The following is a 21668-nucleotide window of genomic DNA, read 5'->3' as shown; positions in this document are numbered from 1 at the left end:
TACATACACCACATATGCACACACTCATTTACGTGTATCGTACAAATTTATATGATCCAAAATATTGACTAAAATATTTTTGAATAAATATTTTTTTTATAGAATCAACATTAATTATTCATATTTCATTCCATTCCATTCATATATTATTTTGTAATTACCAAGCATAGGAATGAAACCAATCAAGGAATAACAATTCCATTCCATTTGTAAACCTTACATTCACCAAGCACAAGAATGGAATGGAATGAGATTAACAATTCCATTCCATTTGTAAACCTTACATTCACCAAGCACAAGAATGGAATGGAATTGTCATTCCATTCCCACCTTTATTCCATTCCCATCTCCATTCCATTCCCTCCTCATTCCATTCCATCATACCAAGCATTTAGTGACCAAAAAATAAAAGCCCATTCATTAGCCCGAAAATGGCCCAACTGCCATCACTTGCATAAAACCCACACTTACTTCTCTCACTAAAATGCTCAGCTCTCTCTCTCTCTCCGATTCATTTCGAGGCCGAGAGGATTCGTTTCCCTCTCTTGCTGTAATTTCAATCTCCACCTCTATGAATCATTGCAATTTCAATCTCCACCTCTGCAATCGTGCGGTCAGAGTGTTTTTCTAGGGTTTTTAGCAGGATAGAGGGATGTACAACAGCGGGCAGGATATGTGGAGCAACAACCCGGCGCCGCCAGGGACGAGCGGCGCGGGAGCTATGCCACCAATGATGGCTCCGCCTGGTACCAGCGGAGCTCAGCCGCCGATGCTGCCGCCTTCGTACAGTGTCGTGCCTACCGAGTCTCAGCTGGATGAGAGAGCGAGGAAGTGGATGCAGCTGAACACCAAGCGTTACAGCGAAAAACGAAAATTCGGATTCGTTGAGACTCAGAAGGAGGATATGCCTCCTGAACATGTCAGGAAAATCATCCGGTATGTTGCTCTTTTCAATCAATTTAGTACAATTAGGAAAATCTATCGAAATACGACTTAGAATTCCCTTTGATGCTAATATAGCTCATTAAATCTGTAGTCGTGAGAGTGACCTAATCAATGGTTATGTGGAGATGGTGTATACATTTTTTAATCAATAGGTGAAAGTGAGATAAGGTTAGGCATTGTGTAATTGAGCAGTAGTATATTTTTTGTAAACTGACTCATGTTTTGTTACTTTGCGGCAGGGACCATGGTGACATGTCATCGAAGAAGTATCGCCACGATAAGCGAGTGTATTTGGGAGCTCTTAAGTTTGTGCCCCATGCTGTGTACAAACTTCTCGAAAATATGCCCATGCCTTGGGAACAAGTAATTATTCTAGATAAATCATGCATTTTAGGTGTGGTTTCTTTTGGTGTTTTATGCTTCTAATGAAACTATATGTGCCATTTGTGACTTTAGGTACGTGATGTTAGGAAATATGTAGGATACTTTAGGATTAGGAAATCCTTATAGAATGACTTGGATAACTTAGAATCGTGTGTACACTTTCAGATCAAGTATTTTGAGTGTATCAAAATCAATGATCGGATAAGACTAAATTCCTTGGATTGTGTTACTCATTTCTGTCATGTATTTAACCAAAACAACAACCAAACCATTGCCACTAAACTGCCAAAGCAGTTAATTAACCAAAACTGATCCAAAACAGTTAATAACTGTTTTAAACTGCTAAAACAGTTACCACCAAAACAAAATAGGATAGGAAAAGCTTCAATTGAAACAACCGAATTAATTCCCCAAAATTAAAGTGCTAATACACTAAAATTCCAACATTCCTCCCCTATTTTAGTGTATATATAAGCATGATCAAATTAACAAAACAGAAAACAAAATTATGCATAAATGAAAATATCACAAGGATTGAATTTCCATTTTAGTATATTAATGTACAAATATTCGAATTATAAGAGTGGTCTAAGACTTGAACTCTTACAATTTCTTTGAATATCAGTCTTAAGATACACATAATTTTCAACTAATCAATCCAAACCTGACACCTTAATAACAAGTCTAGTGTCCATATCCTTCAATAAACATTTATAAAACTAAGTCCAGAGCTTTATTGGAACAACTTAGATTCCATGTTTATATAGGTAGCTTTTCATCTTGTTCTGTCAAAAACAATTTGCCAAAAAAACTATTAAGAAGCAAAACTTCAACCTCTTTTAAACTGACAGAATAATACACATACCTCAGATGGTTTGAACATGTGTCAATCTCACATGTTTAGGCTTTCCACATTGAATTCCACATCTAACATCAAATTAGAAGGAAATTGGGTATCCCAAACAGATAAGATTAGATGGACTTGAGCCCCACCCCTTTAGCAGATTTGATAACTAAATCTTTTGCCAAGCCTTTGGTTAGATGGTCTGCCAGATTTTGTTGTGTCCCGACAAATTCAACTGAAATGACCCCATGAGTGATCAGCTCCCTAACCATGCTATGTCTGACACCTAAATGTCTAGACTTCCCATTGTAAACTTGGCTATACACTTTAGCCAAAGTTGCAGCACTGTCACATCTCATTGAGATAGGTGATATAGGCTTAGGCCACAAAGGAATTTCATATATCAAATTCCTCAGCCATTCTGCCTCCTTTCCAGCTGCAGCAAGTGCCACAAATTCTGATTCCATTGTAGAATTTGTGATACAAGTTTGCTTCTTTGAAGCCCAAGAAATGGCTCCACCTCCCAGCAAGTAAATCCAACCACTAGTAGAGGAATGATCCTCTAGATTGGTTATCCAACTTGCATCCGAATATCCTTCCAAAATTGAGGGAAAATCAGAATAACACAAACCATAGTTTATGGTTCCTTTGAGGTACTTGAGTAGCCTCCTCACTGCCTGCCAGTGATGTATGCTAGGATTATGAGTAAACCTACTTAACCTTCCAACAACAAAAGCTATATCAGGCCTAGTGCTGATCATTGCATACATCAGGCATCCAATTGCTTTAGAATATTCCAATTGGGAAACTGTCTTCCCTTTATTAGGCAAGAGTTTTACATTAGGATCTATAGGTGTTCTAACAGAAGTACAATTTCCATAATTGAACTTCTTCAACACTTTCTCAATGTAATGAGATTGTGTAATAGAAATTCTGTTAGGTGCTTCTCTTATTATCCTAATTCCCAATATGACTTCAGCCTCACCTAAGTCTTTCATAGAAAACTTAGATGATAAGAACTCCTTTGTTTTATCTATTTGGTCTTGGCTAGTACCAAATATAAGCATATCATCCACATAAAGACAAATAATGACTCCTTTACCAGATTTGTCAAACTTTGAATAAACACACTTATCAGCCTGATTTAGAAGAAAACCATTTGATAAAATAATGTCATCAAACTTTTGATGCCATTGCTTGGGTGCTTGTTTCAAGCCATATAATGACTTGATCAACTTGCACACCTTGTGTTCATTTCCTGGTAAGGTGTATCCCTCAGGCTGTTTCATATAAATTTCCTCATTCAAATCACCATTCAAGAAGGCTGTCTTGACATCCATTTGGTGAATGAGGAGTTTATGAATAGAAGCCATAGCCACTAGCAATCTGATAGTGGATATTCTAGCCACAGGTGCATAGGTATCAAAATAGTCTATGCCCTCTTTTTGTCTAAATCCTTGAATGACAAGCCTAGCTTTGAACTTATCTATGGATCCATCAACTTTCATCTTTCTTTTAAAGATCCATCTACACCCCAATGGTTTGCAGCCAGGGGGTAAATCAGTTAATTCCCAAGTGTTATTTTGGAGTATAGAATCCATTTCATCATCTATAGCCTCTTTCCAAAATGAGACATCCCTAGATGACATGGCTTCTTTGAAAGTCTTAGGATCCTCTTCAATAATAAAACAATATGGGTACTGGGATTGCAACTCATCCCTTGATCCTTCAATGAGATGGATTTGAAATCCTTCATCCAGGTTACTTTGATTCCTTGGCCTAACACTCCTTCTAACCCAATATTGGGTTAAAGGTTCCTCTGATTGTTGTTCAGAGATTACCAGTCTGTTTTCAGAATTTGAAAACAAATCCTTAGGCCTTGAGATAGATGAGAATCTATTCTCATCAAAGATTGCATCCCTTGACTCTATTACAGAGTTCACAGAAACAGACTTATTAGGTTCTAGAACATAAAACCTATAAGCCTTGGACTGATTTGCATATCCAATAAAAATGCAGTCAATTCCTTTTTCACCCAATGTCCTTCGTTTAGGATCATTGAGTCTTACCACTGCTCTGCAGCCCCACACCTTAAGATAGTTTAAATTTGGAGGTTTTCCAAACCACAACTCATAGGGTGTTGTTTTACTTTTCTTATTTGGGACTCTATTCAAGAGGTAACAAGCAGTTAACATAGCTTCTCCCCAAAATCCCTCATTTAGTCCAGAATATGAAAGCATAGAGTTAACCATTTCTTTCAAAACTCTATTCTTTCTTTCTGAAATCTCATTCTGCTGTGGGGTATAAGGGGCAGTAGTTTGGTGGATTATTCCCACTGATTCAAAGTAATGAGGATCATAATACTCACCTCCCCTATCTGACCTAAAGACTTTTATACATTCACCCTTTTGTACCTCAACTTCTGTTTTGTACACTTTGAATTTCTCTAAGGCTTCATCCTTAGAATTCAGCAAGTATACATAACAAAATCTAGTTGAGTCATCAATAAAAGTAATGACATACTTTCTATTTCCAATTGATGGGGTTGAATGAAAGTCACAGAGGTCACTGTGAACCAACTCCAGCAGTTTTGATTCTCTCACAACATTACTGAATGGTTGCCTTGTTATCTTTGTTAACATACATGTTTTACATTTATCTTTGCTAACATTAAAGGCAGGGATTAGGCTACTTTTAGACATTTCAATAAGTCTTTTATAATGAACATGTCCTAACCTCTCATGCCACAAATTTGTAGTTGATTGTTCATTAGTGGTTATCACAAAAGCAGATTTATCCTCAAATGATGATTCAATGTTTAATCTTAACATTCCATTACATAGATAACCAAAACCAACAAACACACCATGTTTAGATAAAACATATTTATTTGCTTCAATTACTTGTTTGTATCCTAGGTTATTTATTACAGTACCACTCATTAGATTCTTTCTAATGGTGGGAACATACAATACATCTAATAGCAACAATTGTTTTCCAGAAGTAAAAACAAGGCTAACATTTCCTATTCCTTCTACTGATTCACTAGAGCTATTCCCCATCCTGATCACTGATCCATCAGAGATCATCTGCAAAGATGTAAACCATCTTTTATCCTTGCATACATGATTTGTAGCCCCAGAATCCACCCACCAAGTGAGTTCATCATCCTGTACATAGAATGAACTTGGTGTATCAGAAACATAATTCTGAATAGAAATGTTAGAATTAAGTATGTTCATACCTTGAGGTACATTTGGATCCTTAGATCCACCAGGTCCAGAATTTGAGCCACTGGTACTTGTCCCAGTCTTGAATCCTTTCTTTCCAGATCTACAATCTTTCTTGAAGTGGCCTGGTTTCCCACACTTCCAACAGACAAACTTTTGTTTCTTATTATCAAAGGACTCTCCTTGATTCATCTTCCTTTTCCCTTTAAACTTCTTTCCACCTTCTATCATGTTGATAGAAGATAAACCAGCAACATCCTTTTCCTTGTTCTTTTCTATCTCCTGAATCCTTAAGGACTCTTCTATCCGGAGATGAGAACCAAGTTGCACCAAAGAAAGTTCTTCCTTTTGATGCTTTAGAGTGTGTTTGAAGTCTTTCCAAGAGGGGGACAATTTATCAATGACACTAGAAACTGATATGGATTCATCCATATGCATATGGTGTTGTTGAAATTGTCCAAGAATCCTTAGCAATTCATTATATTGTTCCATTACTGGTCTAGAGTCTAGCATCTTATAATTATTGAAATTACTAACAAGGAATTTCTTGCTAGAGGCATCTTCTGCCATGTATTTAGACTCTAGAGAATCTCAAAGTTCTTTGGATGATTCAGCATTTTGATAAATATCGAAAAGAGAATCAGTCATACCATTAAGGATGTGCCCTCTGCACACATAGTCATCATTTTCCCATTTCTACCTTCTTCTTGTCTGTTCCAGAGACTCCTCCTCTGCAGGCTCAGGCATGGTGGTGGTGAGTATATGAACAACCTTCAGGGTGGTAAGCAAAAAGTGCATCTTCTTTCTCCATCTTCGAAAATCCACTCCTTCAAACTTCTCCAATTTTGTGAATTTTGCAGTCATATCTCTTACAGAATTGTGCCCAGTCATTTTCTTAAATACTTGATCTTTGTTAGGAAATATGTAGGATACTTTAGGATTAGGAAATCCTTATAGAATGACTTGGATAACTTAGAATCGTGTGTACACTTTCAGATCAAGTATTTTAAGTGTATCAAAATCAATGATCGGATAAGACTAAATTCCTTGGATTGTGTTACTCATTTCTGTCATGTATTTAACCAAAACAACAACCAAACCGTTGCCACTAAACTGCCAAAGCAGTTAATTAACCAAAACTGATCCAAAACAGTTAATAACTGTTTTAAACTGCTAAAACAGTTACCACCAAAACAAAATAGGATAGGAAAAGCTTCAATTGAAACAACCGAATTAATTCCCCAAAATTAAAGTGCTAATACACTAAAATTCCAACACATACATGGTTCTATGACCATAAGCCTCTTGTGAAGACGAAGCTTATAAATGGACCTAGCTACCGGAAATGGCATCTTTCACTTCCAATCATGGCGACACTTCACCGGCTTGCTGGCCAGTTGCTCTCTGATTTGATTGATCGTAATTATTTCTACCTTTTTGACATGGAGTCATTCTTCACTGCCAAGGCTCTCAACATGTGTATACCTGGTATGTCTGATGCTACACCTGATTTTCTTCTCCTGTGACTCTCGTGTTTGTTAGATCTTTACAATATGGTTGTGCTTGTTTGTAGAAGTCATTCAGGTGTATTCAGTTTTTGCAGATAATGTTTTCTTCTTTTTGGTTTAATTGTTGTGATTGAGTTTGATAAGTTGTTTGAGTTAATATGAATTACCATAATATGATTATTCCGGTGTTAATTTTGCAGGTGGTCCGAAGTTTGAGCCTTTGTACCGTGACATGGAGAAAGGTGACGAGGACTGGAATGAGTTTAATGACATCAATAAACTTATCATTCGCTCACCTCTCAGGACGAAATATAGGATTGCTTTCCCCCATCTCTACAACAATAGGCCGAGGAAAGTAAAGCTTAGTATCTATCACACTCCAATGATTATGTTCATAAAAACCGAGGATCCTGATTTACCTGCTTTCTACTATGATCCTCTAATACACCCCATAACAAGTACAAGTAAAGATAGGAGAGATAAGAAAGTATATGATGAAGAAGATGATGATGATGATTTTGCTTTACCTGAGGGTGTAGAGCCATTACTTGTTGGCACTCCTATATATACAGACACGACTGCTGCTGGTATATCTCTTCTGTTTGCCCCTCGTCCTTTTAACATGCGATCTGGACGTATGAGGCGTGCTGAAGATATACCTTTTGTATCTGAGTGGTTCAAGGAGCACTGGTAAGATATGCTCTCGAAGTCTCACACATTGGCTTAGCTCTAAAAAATGTGCTTATGTATATGATATTTTCCCCCCCTTTTTTATTGGCAGCCCTCCGTCTTACCCTGTCAAAGTTCGTGTCAGCTACCAGAAATTGTTGAAATGTTTTGTGTTGAATGAGCTGCATCATCGCCCACCTAAGGCTCAGAAAAAGAAGCACTTGTTCAGGTCCCTCCAAGCTACAAAGTTTTTCCAAACTACTGAACTTGATTGGGCTGAAGCTGGTCTTCAAGTCTGCAAGCAAGGATACAACATGCTGAACCTACTCATTCATCGGAAAAACTTGAACTATCTTCATCTTGACTATAACTTCAACTTGAAGCCTGTAAAGACTTTAACCACGAAGGAGCGCAAGAAGTCGCGGTTTGGTAATGCCTTCCATCTTTGCCGTGAAATCCTGCGTTTGACGAAGCTTGTAGTTGATGCAAATATCCAGTTCCGGTTGGGAAATGTTGATGCATTTCAGCTGGCTAATGGCCTGCAATACATTTTTTCACATGTTGGCCAATTGACTGGTATGTACCGGTACAAGTATCGGCTCATGCGGCAGATTCGGATGTGTAAAGACTTGAAGCATCTCATTTACTACCGATTCAATACTGGGCCAGTTGGAAAAGGTCCTGGTTGTGGCTTTTGGGCACCTATGTGGAGAGTGTGGTTGTTTTTTCTTCGTGGTATAGTTCCTCTCCTAGAAAGGTGGCTTGGAAATCTACTTGCTAGGCAATTTGAAGGAAGACATTCTAAGGGAGTAGCTAAAACTGTGACTAAGCAGCGTGTTGAAAGCCACTTTGATTTGGAGCTTCGTGCTGCTGTCATGCACGATGTCCTTGATGCCATGTCAGGTGAGAAGCTTCTGATATCTGTTTCCATTGACATTTCTCTTTCCTTTGCTATTCTGTGATTTTTATGTAATTCGATAAAAATGCTTATGTTTTTTTCTTGCAGAGGGTATTAAGCAAAATAAAGCTAGGACTATTTTGCAGCATTTGAGTGAGGCATGGCGTTGCTGGAAAGCAAATATTCCTTGGAAGGTGCCAGGTTTGCCAGTTCCAATTGAGAACATGATATTACGTTACGTCAAATCAAAAGCTGATTGGTGGACCAATGTTGCTCATTATAATCGAGAACGTATTAGAAGGGGAGCCACGGTAGACAAGACTGTTTGTCGAAAGAATCTTGGAAGATTAACTCGTCTCTGGTTGAAAGCTGAACAGGTTTGTAACTTTGTGTCATCCAAACTCAAGAATTTTCCTGAAGTTTTTCATCTGAATTCTGTTTTATCGTTACAGCTTATGTTGATATTCTCTTATCACACACTTTGCAGGAACGGCAGCACAACTACTTGAAAGATGGTCCATATGTCACTCCTGAAGAAGCAGTGGCCATATACACTACAACTGTGCATTGACTGGAGTCCAGAAAATTCTCTCCAATTCCTTTCCCCCCTTTGTCCTACAAGCATGATACTAAACTCCTCATCCTTGCCCTGGAGAGATTGAAGGAGTCGTATAGTGTTGCTGTAAGGTTGAACCAGCTACAGAGAGAGGAATTGGGATTGATTGAGCAGGCTTATGATAACCCTCATGAGGCTTTGTCGCGTATTAAACGTCATTTGCTCACACAACGTGCCTTCAAAGAAGTAAGTTCTGGTTTAGACTTCCTGTTTGGTTGAGTTAATAGAATATCTGTAAATGTTAAGCCCACATGCCTGGCGAAGTTCTAATTAAATGGCTGAATGCTTTGTTTTAATATCTTTTTGAAATGTTAAGCTATAAAAATGAAATGTTTTGCAGGTCGGTATCGAGTTCATGGACCTATACAACTATCTAATTCCTGTTTATGAGATTGAACCTCTTGAAAAGATTACTGATGCATATCTGGACCAGTATCTGTGGTACGAGGGCGATAAACGTCATCTTTTCCCAAATTGGATTAAACCTGCAGATTCAGAACCACCACCTCTGTTAGTTTACAAATGGTGTCAAGGCATAAACAATTTACAAGGCGTATGGGACACTAGTGATGGGCAGTGTGTTGTGATGCTTCAAACTAAATTCGAGAAGTTTTTTGAGAAGATCGATTTAACCATGCTTAACAGGTATTATAGTAAAAATGTTTCCTTTTTCCTTTAACAAGTAAATTGGTATTTGCCTGAGAAACTGAATGAATTTGTATCTTACATCTGCAGGCTTCTACGTTTGGTTCTGGACCATAATATTGCAGATTATGTTACTGCAAAGAACAATGTTGTTCTATCGTACAAGGACATGAGCCATACAAACTCTTATGGTCTCATCCGTGGTCTTCAGTTTGCTTCATTTATTGTCCAGTATTATGGGCTTGTTCTGGATCTTCTGCTTCTTGGGCTGACACGAGCCAGTGAGATAGCTGGTCCACCTCAGATGCCTAACGAGTTCATTACTTACCATGACACTAGAGTGGAAACCCGACACCCGATCAGACTGTATTCTAGGTATATCGACAAGGTGCATATACTGTTCCGCTTCACTCATGAGGAAGCTCGGGATCTTATCCAGCGGTATCTTACAGAACATCCTGATCCCAACAATGAAAATATGGTTGGGTATAATAATAAGAAGTATTGGCCAAGAGATGCTAGAATGAGACTCATGAAGCATGATGGTAGGGTTCTTTATTTTATCATGATTCAAATATGTGACTATATTTGAATATTGCCGTTCATGACCTATTTATGGTTGCTAATATGTGTTGGCAACTTTCTTTCAGTTAATCTTGGTAGAAGTGTTTTCTGGGACATGAAGAATCGACTTCCAAGAAGTACCACCACACTTGAATGGGAGAACAGCTTTGTCTCTGTCTACAGCAAGGACAACCCTAACCTGCTGTTCAGCATGTATGTGTCCTCCCTCTTCCATCCCTCGTTGAATACCTGAGGAATGTTGAAAATATTTAACTACTTTATTGTATTGTAGGTCTGGTTTTGAAATTCGTATACTGCCCAAGATAAGAATGACTCAAGAGGCTTTCAGTAACACAAGAGATGGTGTTTGGAATCTGCAAAATGAGCAAACGAAAGAAAGAACTGCGGTTGCTTTCTTAAGGGTTGATGATGAACACATGAAGGTGTTCGAGAATCGGGTCAGACAGATTCTCATGTCTTCAGGTTCGACAACATTCACAAAGATTGTCAACAAGTGGAATACTGCCCTAATAGGTAATAAATATATATAGCTTTTTTAATAGATGCATTTTGTGGTAGACAACCAGCTTCTACTTTTCTTGTTGCTAAAACCTTGTATGTTATTTATGCAGGTCTCATGACATATTTCCGTGAAGCTACTGTACACACGCAAGAGTTGTTGGATCTTCTGGTAAAGTGTGAAAATAAGATACAGACTCGTACTAAGATTGGGCTAAATTCAAAGATGCCTAGCAGGTAAATACATTTTAACTCCTTTATTTTGTGCTCTCTTTTGCTCTGTTTTTTTTTTTTTTTTTTAACTTTAGGATTCCTGATTTTGATATGTTGTCAGGTTCCCACCTGTCATCTTTTACACTCCAAAGGAAATCGGGGGACTTGGAATGTAGTCAATGGGGCACATCTTGATTCCTCAGAGTGATCTCCGGTATAGTAAACAGACAGATGTTGGTGTCACTCATTTTAGGAGTGGAATGAGTCATGAAGAGGACCAGCTGATTCCCAATCTGTATCGTTACATACAGGTATGTTTGTTCATGTGATTTTGTTTCACATTTTCAAACCACAGTTTAGTGTTTACCAATTCCTTTTTTTATGCCTCTGTGACAGCCATGGGAAAGCGAGTTCATTGATTCTCAGCGTGTTTGGGCTGAGTATGCTTTGAAAAGGCAGGAAGCTCAAGCACAGAATAGGCGATTAACCCTGGAGGATTTGGAAGTAAGTTGAATTTTTTTTTTGAGCTATGTATCTTTTCATCCAATATCTGTCTACTTGGGTGACTGTTGAAATTGGGGTTGTGCTGATGAGGGATAAAACCCTTTACTGTTGTATATTTTGAGTATTATTAGCTGTAACTCTCCACTTTCTTGTTTAATACTGACATTTATTCAAGTAGCTGTCAAACTTACATGTTAATTTTACTCCTTAGGATTCATGGGATCGTGGGATACCTCGTATCAACACTCTTTTCCAGAAGGACAGGCATACCCTTGCATATGACAAAGGGTGGCGAGTTCGGACAGATTTCAAGCAGTACCAGGTCCTGAAGCAAAATCCATTTTGGTGGACACACCAGAGACATGATGGGAAACTATGGAATTTGAATAACTACCGTACAGATGTTATTCAAGCTCTGGGAGGAGTAGAAGGAATTCTTGAACATATATTGTTTAAAGGAACCTAGTAAGACTATCTTATCAATACTCATTAGTCCGAGCCTTCATGTTGGTTTTTTATAATAACATGAGATACCATTGTCATGAGCATAATTGGTTAGTGTAGTTCGTGTATATACTATATAGTACTGTCTCCCAAAGGTTCAATAGCTAATTAATGGTTTCCCTTCATCAGCAACTAAGTCTGTTATCATCATGCTGGTTATTGCGTTGCCAACTAGCCTGAATTTGCATCTTGACCGATCTGGATTCTATATTATTAGGGAACGTCATTGATGCATGCATTTGTTTTCTTTTAATATGATTCTAATCTGTCTTACTATGATTGCTTAAATTTTCAGTTTCCCGACATGGGAGGGTCTTTTTTGGGAGAAAGCTTCTGGTTTTGAGGAGTCCATGAAGTATAAGAAGTTGACTAATGCACAAAGATCTGGTCTCAACCAAATTCCTAACAGAAGATTTACCCTTTGGTGGTCACCGACTATAAACAGAGCAAATGTGTATGTTGGTTTTCAAGTCCAGCTGGATCTCACTGGGATCTTTATGCATGGGAAGATCCCAACTCTGAAGATATCTCTGATCCAGATATTCCGTGCACATTTGTGGCAGAAGATACATGAGAGTGTAGTTATGGATCTTTGTCAAGTTTTGGATCAAGAACTGGATGCATTGGAAATTGAGACTGTTCAGAAGGAAACAATTCACCCTCGAAAGAGTTACAAAATGAACAGCTCATGCGCTGATATCTTCTTGTTTGTTGCCCATAGATGGCCCATGTCAAAACCAAGTCTTGTGGCAGAGTCGAAGGATGTTTTTGACCAGAAGGCCAGCAATAAATATTGGATTGACGTGCAGCTTCGCTAGGGTGATTATGATTCCCACAACATTGAGCGGTACACTAGAGCAAAGTTTATGGATTACACGACAGACAACATGTCAATCTATCCATCACCAACTGGTATGTTCATTAATAGTTGGTTATACATGTTTAACAGTTTAAGTTGGTTTTTTTTTACAAATCGAGTAACATGGATAATACTTTTTTCAGGGGTAATGATTGGACTTGATCTTGCTTATAATCTCCATTCCGCTTTTGGAAATGGGTTCCCTGGTTCGAAGCCACTAGGCAATGAACAAGATCATGAAGGTAAATCTTTTTAAATACTGTAGTATAAACAGGAGTGCAATTTTCTTGTTTTCTAGTTTATGCAAGGCTAAACTAATTAACTTTTGCTTGCAGTCGAATCCGGCATTATATGTTCTAAGAGAACGCATAAGAAAAGGGCTGCAGTTGTACTCTTCGGAACCTACAGAGCCATATTTGTCATCCCAGAACTATGGGGAGATCTTCAGCAATCAGATCATCTGGTTTGTGGATGACACAAATGTGTATCGCGTCACTATCCACAAGACATTTGAGGGAAATCTCACAACAAAACCCATTAATGGTGCTATTTTCATCTTCAACCCTAGGACTGGCCAGCTGTTTCTGAAGGTTTTTTCATATCCTTGTCATCCACTTTTTTATACGTTCAAGGGTTATGCATGTATTCACTCTCTCCTTTCTGGTTACAGGTCATTCACACAAGTGTGTGGGCTGGACAAAAGCGTCTTGGTCAGCTTGCCAAGTGGAAAACTGCTGAAGAAGTTGCTGCTCTGGTCCGATCATTGCTCTGACCCGCAAAGGAATGTTGGATCCCCTTGAAGTGCATTTACTTGATTTTCCAAATATTGTAATTAAAGGAAGTGAGCTACAGTTGCCATTCCAGGCTTGCTTGAAGATTGAGAAATTTGGTGATCTGATACTGAAGGCGACATAACCACAGATGGTATTGTTCAACATATATGATGATTGGCTGAAGACGGTCTCATCCTACACAGCGTTCTCGAGGCTGATATTGATTCTCCGAGCTCTTCATGTGAACAATGAGAAGGCAAAAATGCTGCTTAAGCCTGATAAGACATTTGTCACTGAGCCCCATCATATCTGGCCAAGTCTAACAAATGAACAGTGGGTGAAGGTAAGCTTGTTGAACTTGATCTTCTAGTTTTTGTTTGATTGAGAGAACACTGCGGTTGGGATCTTTTCTTAAGCATATAGTTGTTTTCTGTCTAATCACATACTTCCTTTCTTCTGTTTTAATGTTTAGGTCGAGATAGCACTCAGAGACCTGATACTTTCTGACTACGCGAAAAAGAACAACGTGAACGCATCTGCATTGACCAATTCTGAGATTCGTGATATAATTCTTGGAGCTGAGATCACTCCACCCTCACAACAGCGTCAACAAATTGCCGAGATTGAGAAACAGGTGACTACCCCACTCCTCATTGCAACTGATTGTGGCCTCGTGTTATGTCATTTGTTTACCCAGCTGCTTACTGTGTGACTTTTGTATTCCTTCAGGCAAAGGATTCCAGTCAGCTCACAGCAGTAACCACAAGGACCACAAACGTGCACGGTGATGAATTAATTGTGACCACTACTAGTCCTTATGAACAAGCAGCATTTGGGTCTAAAACTGACTGGCGGGTCAGAGCTATTTCGGCTACCAATCTCCATCTTCGGGTCAATCACATATATGTTAACTCCGAGGATATTAAGGTACATATACTTTCTGCTGAATGACATCAGTCTGCTCATATAAAGCTATTTTGCTGATGAGATTTTGGTAAAATGTATGCAGGAAACTGGATATACATACATTATGCCCAAGAATATATTAAAGAAGTTCATATGCATAGCAGATCTTCGCACGCAAGTTGCAGGTTACCTTTATGGTGTAAGTCCACCGGACAATCCCCAAGTCAAAGAAATCCGGTGTATTTCCATGGTGCCACAGTGGGGTACCCACCAGCAAGTTCATCTACCATCAGCTCTACCCTAAAAAAATTCTCATTACATGTAAATAAATTGAATGCACCATTAATCCATCGTGAACAAAATCCAAGCGCAACATACAGAAAAAAGATTAGTACTGATACTGCTAATGCTACAACAGAATCTACACAATTAAGTATTGATTACCCTCAAAAGATTACGGGAAACCAATCACAGTCGCTCTCGAAATTACACTAACATCCTTCTTCATAGTACAGTTACGACCACCAGAGTGTCGACAATCTAACTGGAACTATTCTGCAAAACCGTCTCCTTAAAAAGATTGAGCAATTAAGCCGGCACTGGATGAAACAAATAAAACAAAGTAAGAAAAGTGCAATGGATTAAATGGTTCAAATCAAAGAAAGAATGAATGAATATGAATGAATGCCAGATGACAATACAATTAGTGAATATAGCAATTTCGATATATTATGTCTACATTTACAAGCTAGATCTCCAATTTGTGTAACATGATGCAGTCACTATGAACAAAATCACCCTTGAGAGACTAATATCAAACCTAAATTCAAGGTCACAAACTTATGATATATCTACTCAAGGAGTTGGCAACATATCCACCAGTAAGTGAAAAAATGCATTTGATCATGTTAAGAGTTAATTAGAAGTCCTACTGATATACATTAAAACAGAAGGCACAGTGGGACAACAAAAGGAATAGCATATGATTAAAAAATATAGAGTAAGATGAAGGCATACTGTATGTAGCAGTATCAATTTGTTCAGGGAGCTCCTTTATATCAACTTCAAACCTCTCTTGAACCTATTCCATAAAAAAAGCACATTTCAAACCCAGAAGCTCTAGGAACCCATGGAAGTTGGGGAACGGTATGTTCTTATCATACCTGATTGAGAACATCAGAATCTGATGCGGATGATACAAATGTAATAGCAAGTCCTTTGATACCAAATCGACCAGCTCGGCCCACCTGTAGTAGCAGCAAATTCAATAAGGTGATCGGGTCCACAATAATGTTAGTGAAGTCTTAGAGATGGACATACCCTGTGCAAGTAGGTATCTGCAGAATCAGGCATATCATAATTTATGACAATGTTTACACGCTCGATGTCAATTCCTCTTCCAACTAAATCAGTTGCAACTAAGATTCTCTTCAAACCCTCTTTAAAACCTTTGTAACGTGTTAACCTGAAAGGGGAAGCACAGAAATCTATGATCAAATTCCATGTAAGAAAAATTAGGACAAAAAATATGTAATTGCAAGTCTGTTTTGGTATTAAAAAATAAACTTGCCTTTCTTCCTGCGACATTCCAGAGTGTATGCATATAGATGGAAAGTTGCACTCTACAAGTAACTTGTTTAGTTCGGCTGCCCGACTGACACTTTTAACAAAAATGACAACCTGGTTGAAATCCAGGGCATCAAGAAGGTCATTTAACTTCCTGTTCTTTTCCATATCTGTCAGCTTGATGTAATGCTGGAAAATAAACAAAAGAAACATATTTAAAAATTCCATTAAGAGGGGCAACGATTAACATATATGCTCCATAACTATGCAAGTCACTGCACCTGTACAAGCCCATGGAGAGTCAATTTTGCCTCATCATCCACATAAATTTCCATTGGCTGCGAAAAGAGGAGTGCACACAAAGTTGTACATAAGTAGTGGAAAAAGTAAAGAGTAAGCAGGGTACCAACCAAAATTACATAGACTACATGTACAATCAGTGTAAGTTGTGCAGTATCTAATGGTGGCCTCATTATCTCATCATATTGGTTTATAGGGTTGAATGATGTGTCCATTTAACATATAAGTGATAACAACCATAGCAGCAAATGCTTGAACTATCTGCTCATCTGATTGGATTTAGGATTCAAGGATGTCCAATTACATTCAGTAACAAGAACCCAAATTCTTTAAAATGCACGTGCCTCAACCACCACCAATTCCCAGAGGCAACTAAAATCACAAAACATTAAATAGTGCTGCCCGAATAGAGGTAAGTTATATATCTGAAGAATAAGGTTAAAGAAAATTACATCTTGCATGAACTTCTTGCAAATAGGGCGGATCTCTTTACTCAGAGTAGCTGAAAACATCATCACTTGCTTATCATGTGGGGTCATCTTGAAAATCTCTTGAACATCTCTTCTCATGTCCGATAAAAAGTCACTATTTCAGTATGATATCATAGTCACTATTCTAGAACTTAGTATAACTCAATATAAAAACAAACATACCAAGTGACTCGAGCATCTTATCACACTCATCAAGAATGAAATGCCCTCACATTTTTTAAACAAAGATCCTTATCTCTAGCAAGAGACAATATCCTTCCAGGTGTTCCGACAACAATATGGGGGCATTCATTTTTCAATAAATCCTTGTGGGTCTTAATGTTGACACCACCATAGAACACAGCAACTTTTAGATCGGACAAATAGGTACTAAATCGCTGAAACTCATTGCAAATCTGCCAAAAATAAGTGATTTGAAAATTAGGGAGTTTGACTTCAGCATCGAGATATGAATCTACATGTGTTCACAGATATAAATAATAATGTGCCAAACTCGATGTCAAAAAACATGAATATGCATTCTCATAGTTACCTGATATGCTAGCTCTCTTGTATGGCAGAGAACAAGGGCAGCTACTTGGCCGGAAACAGGTTCAATCTGTTGTAAGGTAGAGAGAACAAAGACCGCAGTTTTTCCCATCCCAGACTTCGCTTGACAAATGACATCCATTCCCAGGATAGCTTGAGGTATACATTCATGTTGCACTGAGAAGTACGTACAAGGAAAATCCGAACGAATCCTCAATTAGTTAAGATGTTCTTCATGAGTCGTGTAACTGAAAGTGGTGAACTAGACCAATTTTCTGATGGAAATCAAGACAGTTAGATTATGTTTTACCTGAAAAAGAAAAATAAACATATGGTCTGTCAGCTACAAAAATTCTAATGTAAATATAATCTTCAATGGTATATATAAGGTACAAAGATTATATGCGCATAATATATTTACAAGAATTTTCCATTAAGGACAACTGGAAAAGGAAGTCACAAACTGCAACAAGAAAAAACTTAAAGCAGAAACCAAAGCATTGGGTTGTTATGGAGGATTAAAAGTGATTAACCCTGCAATGCCCTATGTTAAGAAATTATTTTCAAATGCATGGGTAAAATGTGTAAAAAAGTATTCGAGATGTTATCTTGATGCTTTGAAATGTGGATTTTTTGGTCGACCAACCAGGTCAAAGGTAAGATAATTTTGGTGAACCGTTCGGTGCAAAACATACCAGTGCTCCAAAAGCTAATCAAGGTCATGTTTTTCATCTTCATACAATGGACAAAGTGTTCTACCTTCTGATGGATGTTCAAACCCTGAATCCACAATAGCTCGAAGAAGCTCTGGCTTCAACAAAAAATCTCTGAAACCCGAGCTATGAATTCCCACATAACCCCTGCATTGACCAAAAGGATACATATAACAAAACACAGTAAGAAAGTCATAAAATGATTAAAATTATCAGTTACAATGCAAGGAACGAGTAAAATAAGGGCAGACGAGGACGGAAATATATAACATCCCCCCCCCCCAACCACCACCGACCAGACATCAGGGCAGACGTGAAAGGAAATATATAACACCCCACCACCACCAACCAGACATAAGTTCAAGTTATTAGATACTGTGCAGAGACACATACACAGAGACTCTGTTTATTTCCTAAATAGATGTACGGAGCTACTGAAATCATCAAAGAATGCAGAATCATCAAAAAGCTACAAACTCTACAGAGCCAATCTTCCGAAACATAAGTACGAAATCTCAACCGACTGTCTATCACTGGATTCACTACATTTAATACATCAGTTAGGAAATGCAACTAAGGAGTTTCTGAAAGCTCTAGTTTCAAAATTCTCAAATCTCCCTCAAACAGCGACTCAATTCGACGTGCAATATTAACAACCTCCTTCACAAACTAGTAAAGCTTCGAAAGTTATGCAGTTACAGATTCAACAACCATTATTCAGCAAAAACAGCTCCTACTCAACCAAAACAGGAATCAAACATTCAAATCAGCGTAAAAATAGCAATTACTTTTTGACGGTTTCTCCAGCGGGCTTGCCGTTGACGGAGTCGGGAGCTTTCTCGTCTTCTTCCTCATAGTCAAAAAGCTCTTCCTCGTACACTTCGTTGTCTTTTACTTCGCCCATCTTTCCACTGTTATCACACACCCTCCATTCTTAGCTCCAATTTAGGAATTCAATTCCAATTATCATCCAGAAAATTAAGAGACGAATTTCATTTGCGAATTCGATGCATACCTTGAACTTGAGATTTGAGAAAAGGAAGAGTGCACTGGAAAATGGGGGAGAGATAAACCCTAGGGATTTCGAGGTTTTAAATTTGTAAAACAAAGTTAGTGGAGAAAAATAATGAAATACGAATCCTATTTTTATGGTATTAATAAAAATAAAATACGGAGTATGAATGAATTAAATTAGTTGAATATAAAAGTATAAAATTAATAAAAGTATACAAGCATAAAATTTATTTACTTAAAACAATAGAAGTATTAAATTAATTATTAGTAAAAAATATTTAATGACTGGCATAGAAAAAAAATAGACTAAACAGAGAAAGAATTCATAATAAAACTAATACTTCCTCCGTCCATAAAAAATAGTCTTTTAATGAGTATTAATTGATAAAGTAAGAGTGAAGATGAGAAAAAATAGATAGAGTAAGAGATGTGAGGAAAAAATGGATAAAGTATAAGTAAGAGAGAGGGGAAAAAGTAAGAAAAGTATGATCGAGAAACTTTCTGTTTTTAGAAATGAGACTATTTTTCGTAGACATACCAAAATGGCCAAATTGGGCTATTTTTCGTGGACGAAGGGAGTTCTATTTCGTATATTTTTCAGATAGACTAGTTTGGTAGTTCGCATGAAAAGTTAAATGTGGTGGTTGCACTGACATCTCTAATTTAAAGTTTTAGAGAGTTTTTTTTTTAATTTGGATTTCATGCATCGCATTTCAGTGAACTCATTATTCCGTTGGTTCCACTAGTTTTTCACTAGTTTTTCCTCAATCTTTATTCTACACATTTCCATAGGGTTCCACTTTACCAACTTTCAAGTTCCACTTTAACACATTATTTTCAAGTTCCACTTTTAACTCATTAATTCCGTTGTTCCGTCATATGTCACTGTTGGTTTATCCACCGCCAAGGTCAACCAGGACAAAATTGAGGATTAGCCCATCAAAACTCCAATATATTTATCGTTATAACATAATAATGCCAAAATGGCACGAACATAAGCTTAATTTGAAATTGATTGGTCTAATTTTAATTTATTATTGTTTATGTTATAGTTGATCAAGATAAAATACTTCTTTTCCAACTATTATTGAGTTAAGTCATGAAACTTTACTGATGAAAATTTTGATTACATAGGTTTATTTTCAAAAGCTTTTTGGTCCGAATAGCTCGATAGAACCCGAAATTTGATGAATTAAGGTTAAGGTTGAAAATTTATAACCCGAAAAATCTATAACTCAAATAGTTTGAAAATCCGAATGATTGGCTTGAACTCTAATAAATTAGCTGACATCCCTACTAATATATATCTACTCATCATCATTGATTTTAATTATATTGTGCTTAGTTAATTAGTACTACTAAATAGATCAATCAACTATAATTTATAGTTCATTTCAATCAATAAATTTAATTGTAATAATTTTTTTTTAAGGATGAGATGACAATAGTGGATGATTTCATATATAAATACATATTTTAGATTTAGATTATTGGCAATTATTTGCTTTGGATCTAATATGTCAAAATATAATTATTATTTTATATATGTTTATTATTATATTGATATCTCGTTGATTCAAACTTTTGTTAATTATTTCAATTGTTATTATGCACATCTATCAATATTATTATAAGTGTAATAAAGAGTGAATTTCATCGTTAGTCTCTAACTTTTTGGGTTGTGACACCATTGACCTTTAACAAAAAGAGGATTCTAACATTAAATATAACTACGAATAAAGTTCCTAGCCACCTTTCAAATGAAAATGCCCAAATATCTTGAAGGGTATTTTTGACAATTCCTAAACTCGCTGACATATGAATTCTGTCATATTTTTGTCATCAACTTCTAATGTGATTTCCTACAAGTTCTAGTGCTTCATACGTGATTAAAGTTTTGTCAATATTTGTACTGAAAAAAACTTCTTATATCCCTCTATTTCTAGTTAGTGGTCAAAATATACTAGTTATATCATGTAGGAAATTTATTGAGAAACAACAAAAAATATGGAAAAGTGAAGTTATTTATGCAATAAAATCTGAATCAATAATATTGATACGCTGGGCTTTTGCACTGTTTTAAGTCCTTTATTTGGTTCGTTTTGAGTGTTAAAGTTGCATACACGTCCATTAATGATAACCTGACACGAATCCGCATGAAATTAATTGGTTTAGGTCAAAGCTTATTGGGTTCGTGTCCTTATCGGATCGACCCGTTAAGAACACAAAAATTCCGTATCGTGTCATGTTCGTGTTGGGTTCGGGTTACCCGTTAAGAAGTAATATTATAATATTATTAATTTTTAGTATTTTAAAAATGATATTTTTTTTTGTTGGATTTGATTGGATTTTGTTACTAAGCATCTATTGATGTTATTGTTCAAAAGATCAGATTGTATAATCAAATTTTAGGTTTTTAATTAGACTCTTAAAGACAAGGTTCTGTAACTTTTGTTAATCAAAAGAAGAGGCAAG

At 37.0% G+C, this 21668-nt stretch overlaps 2 pseudogenes; one reads left to right on the top strand and one right to left on the bottom strand.

The window, feature by feature from the left end:
- The first annotated feature begins 652 nt into the window (after positions 1 to 652).
- On the top strand, positions 653 to 14885 carry LOC125194968 (annotated as a pseudogene).
- Positions 14886 to 14896: 11 nt separating this feature from the next.
- On the bottom strand, positions 14897 to 19289 carry LOC125196112 (annotated as a pseudogene).
- Between the last annotated feature and the right edge of the window lie 2379 nt (positions 19290 to 21668).

Source organism: Salvia hispanica, chromosome 6 (genome assembly GCF_023119035.1).
Source record: "Salvia hispanica cultivar TCC Black 2014 chromosome 6, UniMelb_Shisp_WGS_1.0, whole genome shotgun sequence".
Taxonomy (NCBI): Eukaryota; Viridiplantae; Streptophyta; class Magnoliopsida; order Lamiales; family Lamiaceae; genus Salvia; species Salvia hispanica.
This window is presented reverse-complemented; position numbering and strand designations above follow the sequence as displayed.